Here is a 19682-nt window from a genome sequence, read left to right as displayed (position 1 = left end):
ATTATATTTTTCAGTCATCATATAAAATAAAGAGTTCTGACTTTACACTACAAGAAAATTATTAAATAAAAATCAATTTTAGAGACAAAAAACAATTAGTTGCTATAGTAACTAAATTAGAGACTATTTTAGAAACTAAAAAAATTATTGGTTTCTAAATTAGTTTTTATTATTGATAAATAGTTTTTAAATTCGTATCTAATTAGCTATCAAAGTTTTTGTTACCAAATTCAGAATCTAAATAATTGGTTGTTAAAACTTTGGTAGCTAATTAGATACCAATTTAGAAATTAATTTATAACCCAATAATTATTTTAGTCTCTAACATGGTCACTAATTTAGTCACTATAGCAACTAATTATTTTTTATTTCTAAAATTGGTTTCTATTTGATGATTTTCTTGTAATGTTATCTGCTTGAGATTTTCCTGTTTGTTGGCACCACCAGTTAAAACCACCTTATTCCTTTAGGAGAAAGGAAATAAACCCTGGAGAGTTTCAGGTATAATGTGTTTTCATCCTGATGACTTCCTAGTAACATTTTGTTATTCAATTTGCTTGCAATCAATAAAGTGTGAGGCATCCAGTTTTTTTCCTGTTGTTTTCTTTAAAATTTGAACTTGGGTATTATATGTACTGCTTGTGCCTCAAGGGCTTCTGGATGGTTGTAATATGGTTTTTCTCATCTTTTTTAATTGAGTGTTCTTCTTGAACTGTTTTCAGTTATGGATGTAATTTGATGAAACTTGTAAGTGCCAGTATACTGCTGGTAGTGACCTGAACTGAATAATTTGCCTCTTGTTTAATCTACTAGCATTTGGACATTGTACTAAATGTTTGCACAAGTTAGCAAATTGATTTTAAACTTTAGGTATCAAAGAGGGAACAGTGTTAGCTTTTTAGGTATATAATTAAGGATCAGAACAACGAAGAAAGAGTGAGTTGTAGTTATCTTACATTGTTTATTTCAGTTACATTATAACCTTGCATCTGTTGTTATTTCAATTAATATTTAAAAGTAATTATTAGAACTTTTGGGGCAAATGATAGTGAGCAAAATTGTCTGTTTTTTTTTACTTTATTGGCACCAAAATTTAGTTTTTTGCACGTACCTTTCTATATGATTTCAACTGCAATTGTATGCATAAATGATTATTATTTCTCATTATTTGTTTTTCTGAACCTTGCAGATGGTAGATATTGATTTAATATCTCGTAACTTTCTGCATTTTCTTTATCTGATGTCTGTTCTCTTATGGCAGAGGGTGAATGCTAGTGATATCAAGGAATGTGTGTGCCGCACACCGGATACTCCTTATGACGGTTTGTTTACCTCTTGTTGTCACCTTGTATAATGTTTTGAATATTATTGGAACAGTGCTCTTGTTTGAATAGTATTGTTCCTGTATTTTATTGTTCTTTAATTGCTCGTGGAAAAAGGTTCCAAGCTTTTCTTTTGGTTTTCTATTTTCCCAATTCTTGGTATTTTGAATTGTGTTGAGAGGTGAAACATCTGTGAGTGGTTTATCGTGTAAATCCGTGTTTTGATTAATAATCCCCAGTAACTCGGTTGCTCTTCCGCCTTTGATGCTCGCTGGTCCACCTCCCCCGCTCGCCTCCACTTCCTCAGTTATCCTTTGCCTCTGCCTTCTCATCCAGGAGCTGGAGAATGGGGAGCGAGGTCAAAGAAGAAGAATTCATTGGAGCGTTCACTGCAAGTTATTTCTACATTCTAACATTTCCTGAGATAATCAATTGTTTGTTATTACTGTATTCTGCAGAAGAACTGATGAGGCAGAGAACATGCCCATAACAATTGACATAGAGAATCTAAAGCACAGGAGGGAGGAAAGTTTACAGAAAATTCGAATAAATCCTCCTTCTTCTCAGTGGTTCTCTGCAGCACGGGAATTCAACAAACCTAACCCTTCAAAGGCTCATAAATCCCGGCTAATGGTATGTTTGTAGCTGCTTTTATAGGGTTGAACATTTGATTGAATAAAATTAAGCTATATTCTTAATACCAAAGATTTTGAATGGATTAAGATAAAAAGGTTTTGCAGTTCCTTTTTTATAGATTTTCATGAATTACCTTTTAAGGTATGTCATTCTCCTGCATACATTCTGATCCTGATTAGTAAGCATCATTAAGCACTTCTTTGATATCAAGCGACATCAATTTACTTGTTTGTTACTAAATTATTATTGTTTTGGTTCAAACTAGCACATTTAAGTAACTTCAACAAATTTCTTTCAATCCTACTGTGCTAAGACACATGTTTTTTCTTAAAAAGTTGGGTAATTGTTCCATATTAAGAGAGCATGATATTTCCTGTAATATCTAATATACTTGAAAGGTAGTGAAAATGTATCAATTGGTGCATAGTGTTTTGTTCTGTACACATTCTGGTTTTTTATTAAACACTTCTTTAAATGTTCACTAAATTATTCTTGTTTTTTCTGCAAACAGGTGCATTCAACTTCAAATACGTTTCTTTCCAATCCTACTAAGATATGGTTTTTGTTAAAAAAGTGAAAGTTTGAATGATAAATTTCTATAAATTTGAACGAAAAGTTAAGACATGTTCTTGTTTGCACATCTATAATAACTTGTATGTAAATAGTTGAATTTCTTTCTATATATAGGAATCTCTCATAAATTTACACTTAAATATTGAATAGAACTAGATTTGTGGGAATTTTGTAGTGTTTGAGAGTAGAGATCAGTTTTATATAGTTTTTTTTTTGGAGAAATTATCAAGTGTCAACATCTGCTTAAGATGTCTCAAGGGTGTTTACATGACTTTTATTGTTTTGTGTTTACATTAGTGTAATCACTAAAGTTTGTATTCATGTTGTTTTTTACCCATTTGTAAATAGTTGAATATCTCTCTATAAGTAAGAAATCTCTCATAAATTTACACTTAAATATTGAATAGAACTAGATTTGTGAGAATTTTGTAGTGTTTGAGAATATGAATCTGTTTTATATAGGTTTTTTCTTGGAGAATTTTTCAAGTGTTAACATCCACATAAGATGTCTAAAGGTTGTTTACATGACTTTTATCATTAGTTTTGATTTTAAACTATGACAATGGTAGGTTTTTTCAATGCAATACGTACCCAGAATAAAATTTCAAAAAGTAGGATAAAATTTCACGAGTTTCAATAGAGGATAGTCTTGGTTTTCAATAAATTTCTGAATTTTTTCCTGAAATACTTATTTATGAAATTCCACGCAATAATCTCAACTGAATTTGGGACAAAACGAGAAAAATTTCAGGTCAAACGGATGAGTATTCACCTAGGAAAAAAATAAAAAAGTTTCACACACAAGCAAACCTTCCTTTTGGCTATGGCAGTGATGAATAAAATTTTTATTGCAAATCTTCTGGGATAAATTTTGGGCTCAAATCTAAGTCAAAACTCAATAGACACAGTGAAAAATATTTGGGAAAAATTTGAGACCGAAATACCCAAGGATTAAGGTGTAGTAAGTCCAAGACCAAGAGTGAACAAAATTGGTTTTCTGAAAACAAAACGACCTGACTTTTCTTCCCCGTATCTTCTTTTTGTGATTTTTTAACGACGTGCCTACTTACCTGGGTGCAAACAACATATGAAAGTACTTGTGCGATTTTTTTCAACGTAATACGGACTTACAATAAAATTGCAGAAAGTAGAGCGAAATTTCACAAGTTTCGGTAGATGATTTGGTTTTCAATAAAATTAATGAAAAGTTTTTCTGAAATATTTTTTTCTGACATTCCATGTAATAATCTCGACTGAATTTGGGATAAAATGCGACAAATTTCAGGTGAAACGGATGAGTATTCACCTAGGAAAAAAATCAAACAATTTCACACACAAAAGAACTTTGCTTTCGGAACAGGCAGTGATGAATAAAAAACATATTGCAAATTTTGTGGGACGAATTTGGGGATCAAATCTCAGCCAAAACTCAATAGTCAAAGTGACGAATGTCTGGAAAAAATTTGAGACCGAAATACCCAAGGAGTAAGGCATAGTAAGTCCCAGATCGAGGGTGAACAAAACTTGTTTTCCAAAAACAAAACGTCCTGATTTTTCTTCTCCGTATCTTTTTTTTGTGATTTGTTTATGGATGTGCCTCCTTACCTTGGTGCAAAGAATATATGATAGTACTTGTGCAGATTTTTTTAACGCAATATGAACCCAGAATAAAATTGCAAAAAGTAGGGCGAAATTGCACGAGTTTCAGTAGAGGATAGCCTTTTTTCAATAAAAATTTTGAAAAATTCTTCCCAAATGGTTTTTTCCTGAAATATCGACCGAATTTTGGATAAAATACAACGAATTTCAGGTTAAAGGGATAAGTATTCACCTAGGAAAAAAATCAAGCAGTTTCACACACAATCGAACCTTCGTTTCGGCTCTGGCAGTGATGAATATTAAATTTATTGAAAATCTTGGGGGACGAATTTTGTGCTCAAATCTCAGCCAAAACTCAATAGACACAGTGACGAATGTTTGGTAAAAATTTGAGTCCGAAATACCCAAGGAGTAAGGCGTAGTAAGTCCCAGATTGAGAGTGAAAAAAACTGGTTTTCCGAAAACAAAACATCCTAGCTTTTCTTCACCCTATCTTCTTTTTGTGATTTGTTTACGGACGTGCCTCCTTATCTGGGTGAAACAACATATGAAAGTACTTGTGCGAATTTTTACAACGCAATACGGACCCAGTATAAAATTGCAGAAAGAATGGCGAAATTTCAGGAGTTTCGGTGGAGGATAGCTTTTGTTTTCAATAAAATTTATGAAAAATTCTCCCAAAATAGTTTTTTCCTGAAATTCCACGTAAGAATCTCGAATGAATTTGGGACAAAACGCGAAAAATTTCGGGTCAAACGGATGAGTATTCACCTAGAAAAAAAATCAAACAATTTCACACAGAAACGAACCTTCCTTTCGGCCATGACAGTGATGAATAAAAAATTTATTACAAATCTTGTGAGATGAATTTGGGGATCAAATCTCAGCCAAAACTCAATAGACATAGTGACGAATGTCTGGTAAAATTTTGAGACCGAAATACCCAAGGAGTACGGTGTAGTAAGTCCCAGACCGAGAGTGAAAAAAACTGGTTTTCCGAAAACAAAACGTTTTGGCTTTTCTTCACCGTATCTTTTTATTGTGATTTGTTTACGGAAGTGTCTCCTTACCTGGGTGAAAACAACATATGAAAGTACTTGTGCGAATTTTTTCAACGCAATATGGATCCAGAATAAAATTGGAGAAAGTAGGGCGAAATTTCACGAGTTTTGGTAGAGGATAGCCTTTTTTTCAAAAATATTTATGAAAAATACTTCCGAAATAGTTTTTTCCTGAAATTCCACATAAGAATCTTGACTGAATATGGTACAAAATGTGACAAATTTCGGGTCAAACGAATGAGTATTCACCTAGGAAAAAAATCAAACAGTTTCACACATAAACGAATCTTTTTTTCGACCCTGGAAGTGATGAATAAATAATTTATTACAAATCCTGTGGGACGAATTTTGGGCTCAATTCTCAGCCAAAACTAATAGACACAGTGACAAATGTTTGGTAAAAATTTGAGACCGAAATACCCAAGGAGTAAGGCGTAGCACGTCCCAGACCGAGAGTGAAAAAAACTGGTTTTCCGAAAACAAAACGTTTTGGCTTTTCTTCACCGTATCTTTTTATTGTGATTTGTTTACGGAAGTGTCTCCTTACCTGGGTGAAAACAACATATGAAAGTACTTGTGCGAATTTTTTCAACGCAATATGGACCCAGAATAAAATTGGAGAAAGTAGGGCGAAATTTCACGAGTTTTGGTAGAGGATAGCCTTTTTTTCAAAAATATTTATGAAAAATACTTCCGAAATAGTTTTTTCCTGAAATTCCACATAAGAATCTTGACTGAATATGGTACAAAATGTGACAAATTTCGGGTCAAACGAATGAGTATTCACCTAGGAAAAAAATCAAACAGTTTCACACATAAACGAATCTTTTTTTCGACCCTGGAAGTGATGAATAAATAATTTATTACAAATCCTGTGGGACGAATTTTGGGCTCAATTCTCAGCCAAAACTAATAGACACAGTGACAAATGTTTGGTAAAAATTTGAGACCGAAATACCCAAGGAGTAAGGCGTAGCACGTCCCAGACCGAGAGTGAAAAAAACTGATTTTCCGAAAACAAAACGTTCTGACTTATCTTCGCCGTATCTTCTTTTTGTGATTTGTTTACGGACGTGCCTCCTTACCTGGGTGAAAACAACATATGAAAGTACTTGTGCAAATTTTTTCAACGAAATACGGACCCAGAAAAAAATTGTAGAAAGTAGGGCGAAACTTCAAGAGTTTCAGTAGAGGATAACCTTTGTTTTCAATAAAATTTCTGAAAAATTCTCCCGAAATAGTTTTTTCCTGAAATTCCTCGTAAGAATCTGGAGTGAATTTGAAACAAAACGCGGCAAATTTCGGGTCAAACGGATGAATATTCACCTAGGAATAAAATCACACAGTTTCACACACAAACGAACCTTCCTTTCGGCCATGGCAATTATGAATAAAAAATATATTGCAAATCCTGTGGGACAGATTTGGGGCTCAAATCTTAGCCAAAACACAATAGACACAGTGACGAATGTCTGAAAAAATTTGAGACCGAAATACCCAAGGAGTAAGGCTTAGTAAGTCCCAGACCGAGAGTGAAAAAAACTGCTTTTCCGAAAACAAAACGTACTGGATTTTCTTCGCCGTATCTTCTTTTTGTGATTTGTTTACGGACGTGCCTCCTTACCTGGGTGAAAAAAACATATGAAAGTACTTGTGCGAATTTTTTTTAACGCAATACGGACCCAGAATAAAATTGTAGAAAGTAGGCCGACATTTCACGAGATTCGGTAGAGGATAGCCTTTGTTTTCAATAAAATTTCTAGAAAATTCTTCCAAAATAGTTTTTTTTTCTGAAATTCCACGTAAGAATCTCGACTGAATTTGGGACAAAATGCGACAAATTTTGGGTCAAACGGATGAGTATTCACCTAGGAAAAAAATCAAACAGTTTCACACACAAACAAACCTTCCTTTCGGCATTAGAAATGATGAATAAATAATTTATTGGAATTCTTGTGGGATGAATTTGGGGCTCAAATCTCAGCCAAAACTCAATAGAAACAGAGACGAATGTTTGGTAAAAATTTGAGACCGAAATACCCAAGGAGTAAGGCGTAGTAAGTCCTAGACCAAGAGTGAAAAATATTGGTTTTCCGAAAACAAAACGACCTGGCATTTCTTCGCCGTTTCTTCTTTTTGTGATTTGTTTATGGACGTGCCTCCTTATCTGGGTGAAAACAACATATGAAAGTACTTATGCGAATTTGTACAACGCAATACGGACCAAGATTAAAATTGCAGAAAGTTGGGCGAAATTTCAATAGTTTCGGTAGAGAATAGCCTTTGTTTTGAATAAAATTTCTCAAAAATTCACCCGAAATAGATTTTTCCTGAAATTCCACGTAAGAATCTCCGCTGAATTTGGGACAAAACGCGACAAATTTCAGGTCAAACGGATGAGTATTCACCAACGAAAAAAATCAAACAATTTCACACACAATCGAACCTTCCTCTCGGCCCTGGCAGTGATGAATGAAAAAATTATTATCAATCTTGTGGGACGAGTTTGGGGCTCAAATCTCAGCCAAAACTCAGTAGACACAGTGACGAACGTTTGGTAAAAATTTCAGACCAAAATACCCAAGGAGTAAGTAGTAGTTAGTCCCGGACCTAGAGTGAACAAAACTGGTTTTCCGAAAACAAAACGACTTGACTTTTCTCCCCCGTATCTTCTTTTTGTGATTTGTTTATGGACGTGCCTGCTTACCTGGGTGCAAGAAACATATGAAAGTACTTGTCTGAATTTTTTCAGCTCAATACGGAGCCAAAATAAAATTTCAGAAAGTAGGGTGAAATATCACAAGTTTTGTTAGAGGATAGCCTTGGTTTGCCCAAAAATTCTGAAAAATTCTCCCGAAATAGTTATTTTCTGAAAATCCACGTAAGAATCTCCACCGAATTTGGGACAAAACGCGACAAAATTCAGGTCAAACGGATGAGTGAATACCCATGAAAAAAAATCAAACGAACCTTCCTTTCGGCTCTGGCAAAGATGAATGAAAAATTTATTGCTAATTTTGTGGGACGAGTCTGGGGCTCAAATCTAAGCCAAAACTCAATAGAAACAGAGACGAATGTTTGGTAAAAATTTGAGACCGAAATACCCAAGGAGTAAGGCGTAGTAAGTCCTAGACCAAGAGTGAAAAATATTGGTTTTCCGAAAACAAAACGACCTGGCTTTTCTCCCCCATATCTTCTTGTTGTGATTTGTTTATGGACGTGCCTCCTTACCTGGGTGCAAACAACATATGAAAGTACTTGTCTGAATTTTTTCAACGCAATATGGACCCAGAATAAAATTTCAGAAAGTAGGGCGAAATTTCACAAGTTTTGCTAGAGGATAGCCTTGGTTTGCACAAAATTTCTGAAAAATTCTCCCGAAATAGTTTTTTCCTGAAATTCCACGTAAGAATCTCCACTGAATTTGGGACAAAACGCGACAAATTTCAGGTCAAACGGATGAGTATTCACTATCCAAAAAAATCAAACAATTTCACACACAAACGAACCTTTCTTTCGGCCTTGGCAGTGATGAATGAAAAATTTATTGCCAATCTTATGGGACGAGTTTGGGGCTCAAATCTCAGCAAAACTCAATAGACACAGTGACGAACATCTGGTAAAAAATTCAGACCAAAATACCCAAGGAGTGAGGCGTAGTAAGTCCCAGACCGAGAGTGAACAAAACTGGTTTTCCGAAAACAAAACGTCCTGGCTTTTCTCCCCCGTATCTTCTTTTTGTGATTTTTTTATGGACGTTCCTCCTTACCTGGGTGCAAGCAACTTATGAAAGTACTTGTCTGAATTTTTCAGCTCAATACGGAACCAAAATAAAATTTCAGAAAGTAGGGCGAAATTTTACAAGTTTTGTTAGAGGATAGCCTTGGTTTGCACAAAATTTATGAAAAATTCTCCCGAAATAGTTTTTTCCAAAAATTCCACGTTAGAATCTCCACTGAATTTGGGAAAAAATCGAGTCAAATTTCAGTTCAAACGGATGAGTATTCACCCACGAAAAAAATCAAACAGTTTTACACACAAACGAACCTTCCTTTCGGACCTGGTAGTGATGAATGAAAAATTTATTGCCAATCTTGTGGGACGATTCTGAGTCTCAAATCTTAGCCAAAACTTAGTAGGCACTGTGACGAACGTCTGGTAAAAATTTCAGACCAAAATACTCGAGGAGTAAGGCGTAGTAGTAAGTACCGGACCGAGAGTGAACAAAACTGGTTTTCCGAAAACAAAACGTCCTGGCTTTTCTCCCCCATATCTTCTTGTTGTGATTTGTTTATGGACGTGCCTCCTTACCTGGGTGCAAACAACATATGAAAGTACTTGTCTGAATTTTTTCAACGCAATATGGACCCAGAATAAAATTTCAGAAAGTAGGGCGAAATTTCACAAGTTTTGCTAGAGGATAGCCTTGGTTTGCACAAAATTTCTGAAAAATTCTCCCGAAATAGTTTTTTCCTGAAATTCCACGTAAGAATCTCCACTGAATTTGGGACAAAACGCGACAAATTTCAGGTCAAACGGATGAGTATTCACTATCCAAAAAAATCAAACAATTTCACACACAAACGAACCTTTCTTTCGGCCTTGGCAGTGATGAATGAAAAATTTATTGCCAATCTTATGGGACGAGTTTGGGGCTCAAATCTCAGCAAAACTCAATAGACACAGTGACGAACATCTGGTAAAAATTTCAGACCAAAATACCCAAGGAGTGAGGCGTAGTAAGTCCCAGACCGAGAGTGAACAAAACTGGTTTTCCAAAAACAAAACGTCCTGGCTTTTCTCCCCCGTATCTTCTTTTTGTGATTTGTTTATGGACGTGCCTCCTTACCTGGGTGCAAACAACATATGAAAGTACATGTCTGAATTTTTCAGCGTAATACGGACCTAGAATAAAATTTCGAAAGTAGGGCGAAATTTCACAAGTTTTGGTAGATGATAGCCTTGGTTTGCACAAAATTTCTGAAAAATTCTCCCGTAATATTTTATTATTAAAATTCCACGAAAGAATCTCCACTGAATTTGGGACAAAACGCGACAAATTTCAGGTCAAACGGATGAGTATTCACCCACGTAAAAAATCAAACGAACCTTCCTTTTGGCCTTGGCAGAGATGAATGAAAAATTTATTGCCAATTTTTTGGGACGAGTCTGGGGCTCAAATATCAGCCAAAACTGAGTAGACACAGTGACGAATGTCTGGTAAAAATTTCAGACTAAAATACCCAAGGAGTAAGGCGTAGTTAGTCCCGGACCTAGAGTGAACAAAACTGGTTTTCCTAAAACAAAATGTCTTGGCTTTTGTCCCCAGTATCTTTTTTTTGTGATTTGTTTATGGACGTGCCTCCTTAACTGGGTGCAAGTAACATATGAAAGTACTTGTCCGAATTTTTTATGCTGAATACGGAGCGAAAATAAAATTTCAGAAAGTATGGCGAAATTTCAAAAGTGTTGGTAGAGGATAGCCTTGGTTTGCACAAAATTTCTGAAAAATTCTCCAGAAATAGTTTTTTTCCTGAAATTCCATGTAAGAATCTCCACTGAATTTGGGATAAAACGCGAAAAATTTCAGGTCAAACGTATGAGTATTTAGCCACGAAAAAAATCAAACAGTTTCACACACAAACGAACTTTCCTTTCGGCCATGGCAGTGATGAATGAAAAATTTATTTCCGGTCTTGTGGGACGAGTCTGGGGCTCAAATATCAGCCTAAACTCAGTAGACAGAGTGACGAACGTCTGGTAAAATCTTCAGACCAAAATACCCAAGGAGTAGGGCGTAGTAAGTCCCGGACCAAAAGTGAACAAAACTGGTTTTCCGAAAACAAAACGTCCTGACTTTTCTCCCCCGTATCTTCTTTTTGTAAATTGTTTATGGACGTGCCTCCTTACCTGGGTGCAAACAACATATGAAAGTACTTGTCTGAATTTTTTCAGCGCAATACGGACCCAGAATAAAATTTCAGAAAGTAGGTAGAAATTTTGCAAGTTTTGCTAGAGGATAGCCTTGGTTTGCAAAATATTTCTGAAAAATTCTGCGGAAATAGTTTTTTCCTGAATTTGCACGTAAGAATCTCCACTAAATTTGGGAAAAAACAGGACAAATTTCAGGTCAAACGGATGAGTATTCACCGACGAAAAAAATCAAACAGTTCCACACAAAAACGAACCTTCCTTTCGGCCCTGGCAGTGATGAATGAAAAATTTATTGCCAATCTTGTGGGAGGAGTTTGAGGCTCAAATCTCAACCAAACCTCAGTAGACACAGTGACGAACGTCTTGTAAAAATTTCAGACCAAAATACCCAACGAGTAAGGCGTAGTAAGTGCCGGACCGAGACTGAACAAAACTGGTTTTCTGAAGAAAAAAAAACGTTCTTGCTTTTCTCCCCCGTACCTTCTTTTTGTGGTTTGCTTATGGACGTGGCTCCTTACCTGGGTGTAAAGAACATATGAAAGTCCTTGTCTGAATTCTCTAAGCACAATACGGACCGAGAATAAAATTTCAGAATGTAGGTACAAATTTCACAAGTGTTGGTAGGCCTTGGTTTGCACAAAATTTCTGAAAAATTCTCCCGAAATAGTTTTTTTCCTGAAATTCCACGTAAGAATCTCCACTGAATTTCGGACAAAACGCGATAAATTTCAGGTCAAACGGATGAGTATTCACCCACAAAAAAATTAAAACATTTTCACACACAAACGAACCTTCCCTTCGGCCCTGACAGTGATGAATGAAAAATTTATTGCCAATCTTGTGGGATGAATCTGGGGCTCAAATCTTAGCCAAAACTCAGTAGACACAGTGACAAACGTCTGGTAAAAATTTCAGACCAAAATACCCAACGAGTAAGGCGTAGTAAGTCTCAGACCGAGAGCGAACAAAACTGGTTTTCCAAAAACAAAACGTCCTTGCTTTTCCCCCCGTATCTTCTTATTGTGATTTGTTTATGGACGTGCCTCCTTACCTGGGTGCAAACAACATATGAAAGTACTTGTCTGAATTTTATCAGCGTAATACGGACCGAGAATAAAATTTCAGAAAGTAGGGCGAAATTTCACAAGTTTTGGTAGAGGATAGTCTTGGTTTGCACAAAATTTCTGAAAAATTCTCCAGAAATAGTTTTTTCCAGAAATTCCACTTAAGAATCTCCATTGAATTTCGGACAAAACGCGACAAATTTCAGGTCAAACGGATAAGTATTCACCCACGAAAAAAATCAAACAGTTTCACACAAAAACGAACCTTCCTTTCGGCCCTGGCTCTGATGAATCAAAAATTTATTGCCAATCTTGTGGGACGAGTGTTGGGCTCAAATCTCAGCCAAAAGTCAGTCGATACAGTGAGGAACGTCTGGTAAAAATTTCAGACGAAAATACCCAAGGAGTAGGGCGTAGTAAGTCCCGGACCGAGAGTGAACAAAACTGGTTTTCCGAAAACAAAACATCCTTGCTTTTCTCCCCCGTATCTTCTTTTTGTTATTTGTTTATGGATGTGCCTCCTTACCTAGGTGCAAACAACATGTGAAAGTAGTTGTCTGAATTTTTTTTCAAAGCAATACGGACCCATAATAAAATTTCAGAAAGTTGGGTAAAATTTCACAAGTTTTGGTAAAGAGCCTTGGTTTGCGCAAAATTTTTGAAAAATTCTCGAGAAATAGTTTTTTTTTTTTAAATTCCACTTAAGAATCTCCACTGAATTTGGGACAAGACGCGACAAATTTCTGGTCAAACGGATGAGTATTCACCCACGAAAAAAATCAAACATATTCACACACAAATAACCTTCCTTTCTGCCCTGGCAGTGATGATCGAAAAATTTATTGCCAATCTTGTGGGACGAGTCTGGGGCTCAAATCTCAGAGAATACTTAGTAGACACAGTGACAAACATCTGGTAAAAATTTCAGACTAAAATACCCAAGGAGTACGACGTAGTAAGTATTGGACCGAGAGTGAACAAAACTGGTTTTTCGAAAACAAAATGTCCTGGATTTTCTCCCCCGTATTTTCTTTTTGTGATTTGTTTATGGACGTGCCTACTTACCTGGGTGCAAAAAACATATGAAATTACTTTTCTGAATTTTTTCAGCGCAACACAGACCCAGAATAAAATTTCCGAAAGTACGGCGAACTTTCACAAGTTTTGTTAGAGGACAGCGTTTGTTTACACAAAATTTTTGAAAAATTCTCCCGAAATAGTTTTTTCCTGAAATTCCACGTAAGAATATTTACTGAATTCAGGACAAAATGCGACAAATTTCAGGTCAAACGGATGAGTATTCACACACGAAAAACTTCAATGAGTTTCATACACAAACGAACCTTCCTTTCCGCCTTGGCAGTGATGAATGAAAAATTTATTGCCAATCTTGTGGGACGAGTCTGGGACTCAAATCTTAGCCAAAACACATTAGACACAGTGACAAACGTCTGGTAAAAACTTCAGACCAAAATACCCAAGGAGTACGGCGTAGTAAGTCCTAGACTGAGAGTGAACGTAACTAGTTTTTCGAAAACAAAACGTCCTGTCTGAATTTTTTTCAGCGTAATACAGACCCAGAATAAAATTTCAGAAAGTAGGACGAAATTTCAGGAGTTTGGGTAGAGGATAGCCTTGGTTTGCACAAAATTTCAAAAAAATTCTCCATAAATAGTTTTTGCTTAAATTCCATATAAGAATCTCCACTGAATTTGGGACAAGACGCGACAAATTTCAGGTCAAACGGATGAGTATTCACCCACGAAAAAAATCAAATAGTTTCACACACAAAGAAACTTCCTTTTCGCCCTGGCAGTGATGATCGAGAAATTTATTGCCAATCTTGTTGCACGATTCTGGGGCTCAAATCTCAGCCAAAACTCAGTCGACACAGTGACGAACCTCTGGTAAAATCTTCAGACCAAAATACCGAAGGAGTAGGGCGTAGTAAGTCCCAGACCGAGAGTGAACAAAACTGGTTTTTCGAAAACAAAACGTCCTGGATTTTCTCCCTCGTATCATCTTTTTGTGATTTGTTTATGGACGTGCCTCCTTACCTGGGTGCAAACAACATATGAAAGTACTTGTCTGGAATTTTTAAGCATAATACGGACCCAGAATAAAATTTTAGAAAATAGGGCGAAATTTCACAAGTTTTGGTAGAGTATAGCCTTGGTTTGCACAAAATTTTTGAAAAATTATCCCGAAATAGTTTTTTTCTTAAATTCCACGTAAGAATCTCCACTGAATTTGGGACAAGACCCGAAAAATTTCAGGTCAAACGGATGAGTATTAACCCACGAAAAAAATGAAACAGTTTCACACACAAACGAACCTTCCTTTCGCCCCTGGCAGTGATGATCGAAAAATTTATTGCCAATCTTGTGGGACGAGTTTGGGGCTGAAATCTCAGTCGACACAGTGACGAACGTCTGGTAAAATCTTCAGACCAAAATACCCAAGGAGTAGGGCGTAGTAAGTCCCGGACTGAAAGTGAACAAAACTGGTTTTCCGAAAACAAAACGTCCTGGCTTTCTCCCCCGTATCTTCTTTTTGTGATTTGTTTATGGACGTGCCTTCTTACTTAGGTGCAAACAACATATGAAAGTACTTGTCTGAATTTTTTCAGCGCAATACAGACCCAGAAATAAAATTTAAGAAAGTAGGGCGAAACTTCACAAGTTTTGGTAGAGGATATAGCCTTGGTATGCACAAAATTTCTGAAAAATTCTCTCGAAATAGTTTTTTCCTGAAATTCCACGTAAGAATCTCCACTGAATTTGGGACAAAACGCGACAAATTTCAGGTCAAATGGATGAGTATTCACCCACGAAAAAAATCAAACAATTTCACACACAAACGAACCTTCCTTTCGGCCCTGGTAGTGATGAATAAAAAATTTATTTCCAATCTTGTGGGACGAGTCTGGGGTTCAAATCTCAGCCTAAACTCAGTAGACAAAGTAACGAACATCTGGTAAAAATATCATACCGAAATACCAAAGGATTAAGTCGTAGTAAGTCCCAGACCGAGAGTGAACAAAACTGATTTTCCGAAAACAAAACGTCCTGCTTTTTTTCCCCATATCTTCTTTTTCTGATTTGTTTATGGAGGTGCCTCCTTACCTGGGTGCAAACAACATATGAAAGTACTTGTCTGAATTTTTTCAGCGCAATACGGACCCAGAAAAATATTTCAGGAAGTAGGGCGAAACTTCGTAAGTTTTGGTAGAGGATAGCCTTGGTTTGCACAAAATTTCTGAAAAATTCTCCCGAAATATTTTTTCCATAAATTCCACCTAAGAATCTCCACTGAATTTGGGACAAAAGGAGACAAATTTCAGGTCAAACGGATGAGTATTCACCTACGAAAAATATCAAACAGTTTCACACACAAACGAATCTTCCTTTCGGCCCTGACAGTGATGAATAAAAATTTATTGCCACTTTTGTGGGACGAGTCTGGGGCTCAAGTCTCAGCAAAAACTTAATAGACACAGTGACGAACGTCTGGTAAAAATTTCAGACTAAAATACCCAAGGAGTAAGGTGTAGTAACTCCCAGACTAAGAGTGAACAAAACGTCATGGCTTTTCTCCCCCGTATCTTCTTTTTGTTATTTGTTTATGGACGTGCCTCCTTACCTGGGTGCTAACAACATATGAAAGTACTTGTCTGAAATTTTTCAGCGCAATACGGACCCAGAAATAAAATTTCAGAAAGTAGGGCGAAACTTCAAAAGTTTTGGAAGAGGATAGCCATGGTTTGAACAAAATTTCTGAAAAATTATCCTGAAATAGTTTTTTCCTGAAATTCCACGTAAGAATCTCCACTGAATTTGGGACAAAACGCGACAAATTTCAGGTCAAACGGATGAGTATTCACCTACGAAAAAAATCAAACAGTTTCACACACAAACGAACCTTCCTTTCGCCCCTAGCAGTGATGAATAAAAAATTTATTCTCAATCTTGTGAGACGAGCCTGGGGCTCAAATATCAGCCAAAATTTAGAAGACACAGTGACGAACGTTTGGTAAAAATGTCAGACCAAAATACCCAAGGAGTAAGGCGTAGTAAGTCCCAGACCGAGAGTGAACAAAGCTGGTTTTCCACAAACAAAATGTCCTGGCTTTTCTCCCCGTATCTTCTTTTTGTGATTTGTTTATGGACGTGCCTCCTTACCAGGGTGCAAAAAACATATGAAATTACTTTTCTGAATTTTTTCAGCGCATTATGGACCCAGAATAAAATTTCAGAAAGTAGGGCGAAACTTCACAAGTTTTGGTAGAGGATAGCCTTGGTTTGCACAAAATTTCTGAAAATTCTCCCGAAATAGTTTTTTCCTGAAATTCCACGTAAGAATGTCCACTGAATTTGGACAAAACGCGACAATTTCAGGTCAAACGGATGAGTATTCACCCGAAAAAAATCAAACGTTTCACACACAAACGAACCTTCCTTTCGGCCTCGCAGTGATGAATAAAAATTTATTGCCAATCTTGTGGGACAATCTGGGGCTCAAATCTCAGCCAAAACTCAGTAGACACAGTGACGAACATCTGGTAAAAATTTCATACCAAAATACCCAAGGAGTAAGGCGTAGTAAGTCCCAGACCGAGAGTGAACAAAACTGGTTTTCCGAAAACAAAACGTCCTGGTTTTCTTCCCCGTATCTTCTTTTTGTGATTTGTTTATGGACGTGCCTCCTTACCTGGGTGCAAACAACATATAAAGTACTTGTCTGAATTTTTTAGCGCAATACGGACCAAATAAAATTGCAGAAAGTAGGGCGAAATTTCACAAGTTTTGGTAGAGGATAGCCTTGGTTTGACAAAATTTCTGAAAAATTCTCCCAAATAGTTTTTTCCTGAAATTCCAAGTAAAATCTCCACTGAATTTGGGACAAAACGCGACAAATTTCAGGTCAAACGGATGAGTATTCACCCACGAAAAAAATCAAACAGTTTCACACACAAACGAACCTTCCTTTCGGCCCTGCAGTGATGATAAAAATTTATTGCCAATCTTGTGGGACGAATCTGGGGTTCAAATCTCAGCCAAAATCAGTAGACACAGTGACGAACGTCTGGTAAAAATTTCAGACCAAAATACCAAGGAGTAAGGCGTAGTAAGTCCCAGACCGAGAGTGAACAAAACTGGTTTTCCGAAAACAAAACGTCCTGCTTTTCTCCCCGTATCTTCTTTTTGTGATTTTTTTATGGACGTGCCTCCTTACTGGGTGCAAACAACATATGAAGTACTTGTTTGAATTTTTTCAGCGCAATACGGACCCAGAATAAAATTTCAGAAGTAGGGCGAAATTACAAGTTTCTAAGGATGCCTTGGTTTGCACAAAATTTTGAAAAATTCTCCCGAAATAGTTTTTTCCTGAAATTCCAGTAAGAATCTCCACTGAATTTGGGACAAAACGCGACAAATTTCAGGTCAAACGGATGAGTATTCACCCACGAAAAAATCAAACAGTTTCACACACAAACGAACCTTCCTTTCGGCCCTGGCAGTGATGAATAAAAAATTTATTGCCAATCTTGTGGGACGATCTGGGCTCAAATCTCAGCCAAAACTCAGTAGACACAGTGACGAACGTCTGGTAAAAATTTCAGACCAAATACCCAAGGAGTAAGGCGTAGTAAGTCCCAGACCGAGAGTGAACAAAACTGGTTTTCCAAAACAAAACGTCCTGGCTTTTCTCCCCGTATCTTCTTTTTGTGATTTGTTTATGGACTGCCTCCTTACTGGGTGCAAACAACATATGAAAGTACTTGTGTGAATTTTTTCAGCGCAATACGGACCCAGAATAAAATTTCAGAAAGTAGGGCGAAATTTCACAAGTTTTGTAGAGGATAGCCTTGGTTTCACAAAATTTCTGAAAAATTCTCCCAAATAGTTTTTCCTGAAATTCCACGTAAGAATCTCCACTGAATTTGGGACAAAACGCGACAAATTTCAGGTCAAACGGTTAGTATTCACCCACGAAAAAAATCAAACAGTTTCACACACAAACGAACCTTCCTTTCGGCCCTGGCAGTGATGAATAAAAATTATTGCCAATCTTGTGGGACGAATCTGGGGCTCAAATCTAGCCAAAACTCAGTAGACACATGACAACGTCTGGTAAAAATTTCAACCAAAATACCCAAGGAGTAAGGCGTAGTAAGTCCCAGACGAGAGTGAACAAAACTGGTTTTCCGAAAACAAACGTCTGGCTTTTCTCCCCGTATCTTCTTTTTGTGATTTGTTTATGGACGTGCCTCCTTACCTGGGTGCAAACAACATATGAAAGTACTTGTTGAATTTTTTCAGCGCAATACGGACCCAGAATAAAATTTCAGAAAGTAGGGCGAAATTTCACAAGTTTGGTAGAGGATAGCCTTGGTTTGCACAAAATTTCTGAAAAATTCTCCCGAAATAGTTTTTTCCTGAAATTCCACGTAAGAATCTCCACTGAATTTGGGACAAACGCGACAAATTTCAGGTCAAACGGATGAGTATTCACCACAAAAAAAATCAAACAGTTTCACACAAACGAACCTTCCTTTCGGCCTGGCAGTGATGAATAAAAATTTATTGCCAATCTTGTGGGACGAATCTGGGGCTCAATCTCAGCCAAAACTCAGTAGACACAGTGACGAACGTCTGGTAAAATTTCAGACCAAAATACCAAGGAGTAAGGCGTAGTAAGTCCCAGACCGAGAGTGAACAAAACTGGTTTTCCGAAAACAAAACGTCCTGGCTTTTCTCCCCGTATCTTCTTTTTGTGATTTGTTTATGGACGTGCCTCCTTACCTGGGTGCAAACAACATATGAAGTACTTGTGTGAATTTTTCAGCGCAATACGGACCCAGAATAAAATTTCAGAAATAGGGCGAAATTTCACAAGTTTTGGTAGAGGATAGCCTTGGTTTGCACAAAATTTCTGAAAAATTCTCCCGAAATAGTTTTTTCCTGAAATTCCACGTAAGAATCTCCAATGAATTTGGGACAAAACGCGAAAATTTTAGGTCAAACGGATGAGTATTCACCCACGAAAAAAAATCAAACAGTTTCACACACGAACGAACCTTCCTTTCGGCCCTGGCAGTGATGAATAAAAATTTATTGCCAATCTTTTGGAAGAATCTGGGGCTCAAATCTCAGCCAAAACTCAGTAGACACAGTGACGAACTCTGGTAAAAATTTCAGACCAAATACCCAGGAGTAAGGCGTAGTAAGTCCCAGACCGAGAGTGAACAAAAAATGGTTTCCAAAAACAAACGTCTGGCTTTTCTCCCCGTATCTTCTTTTTTTTTATTTGTTTATGGACGTGCCTCCTTACCTGGGTGCAAACAATATATGAAAGTACTTGTGTGAATTTTTTTCAGCGCAAACGGACCCAGAATAAAATTTCTGGAAAGTAGGGCGAAACTTCACAAGTTTGATAAGGATAGCCTTGGTTTGTACAAAATTTCTGAAAAATATCCCGAAATAGTTTTT

At 36.8% G+C, this 19682-nt stretch overlaps 1 long non-coding RNA gene across 1 annotated transcript; it reads left to right on the top strand.

Moving 5' to 3' along the window:
• Positions 1–1447: 1447 nt before the first annotated feature.
• LOC137834731 (uncharacterized) lies at positions 1448–2860 on the top strand. Its single transcript, XR_011084947.1, has 2 exons — positions 1448–1955; positions 2470–2860. It is a non-coding gene; the product is annotated as an uncharacterized lncRNA (long non-coding RNA).
• Positions 2861–19682: the final 16822 nt, after the last annotated feature.

The sequence above is a fragment of the Phaseolus vulgaris genome, chromosome 5, assembly GCF_000499845.2.
Source record: "Phaseolus vulgaris cultivar G19833 chromosome 5, P. vulgaris v2.0, whole genome shotgun sequence".
In the NCBI taxonomy this organism is placed as follows: Eukaryota; Viridiplantae; Streptophyta; class Magnoliopsida; order Fabales; family Fabaceae; genus Phaseolus; species Phaseolus vulgaris.
The sequence above is the reverse complement of the archived record's forward strand: the minus strand, read 5'-3'. Positions and strand labels throughout refer to the sequence as shown.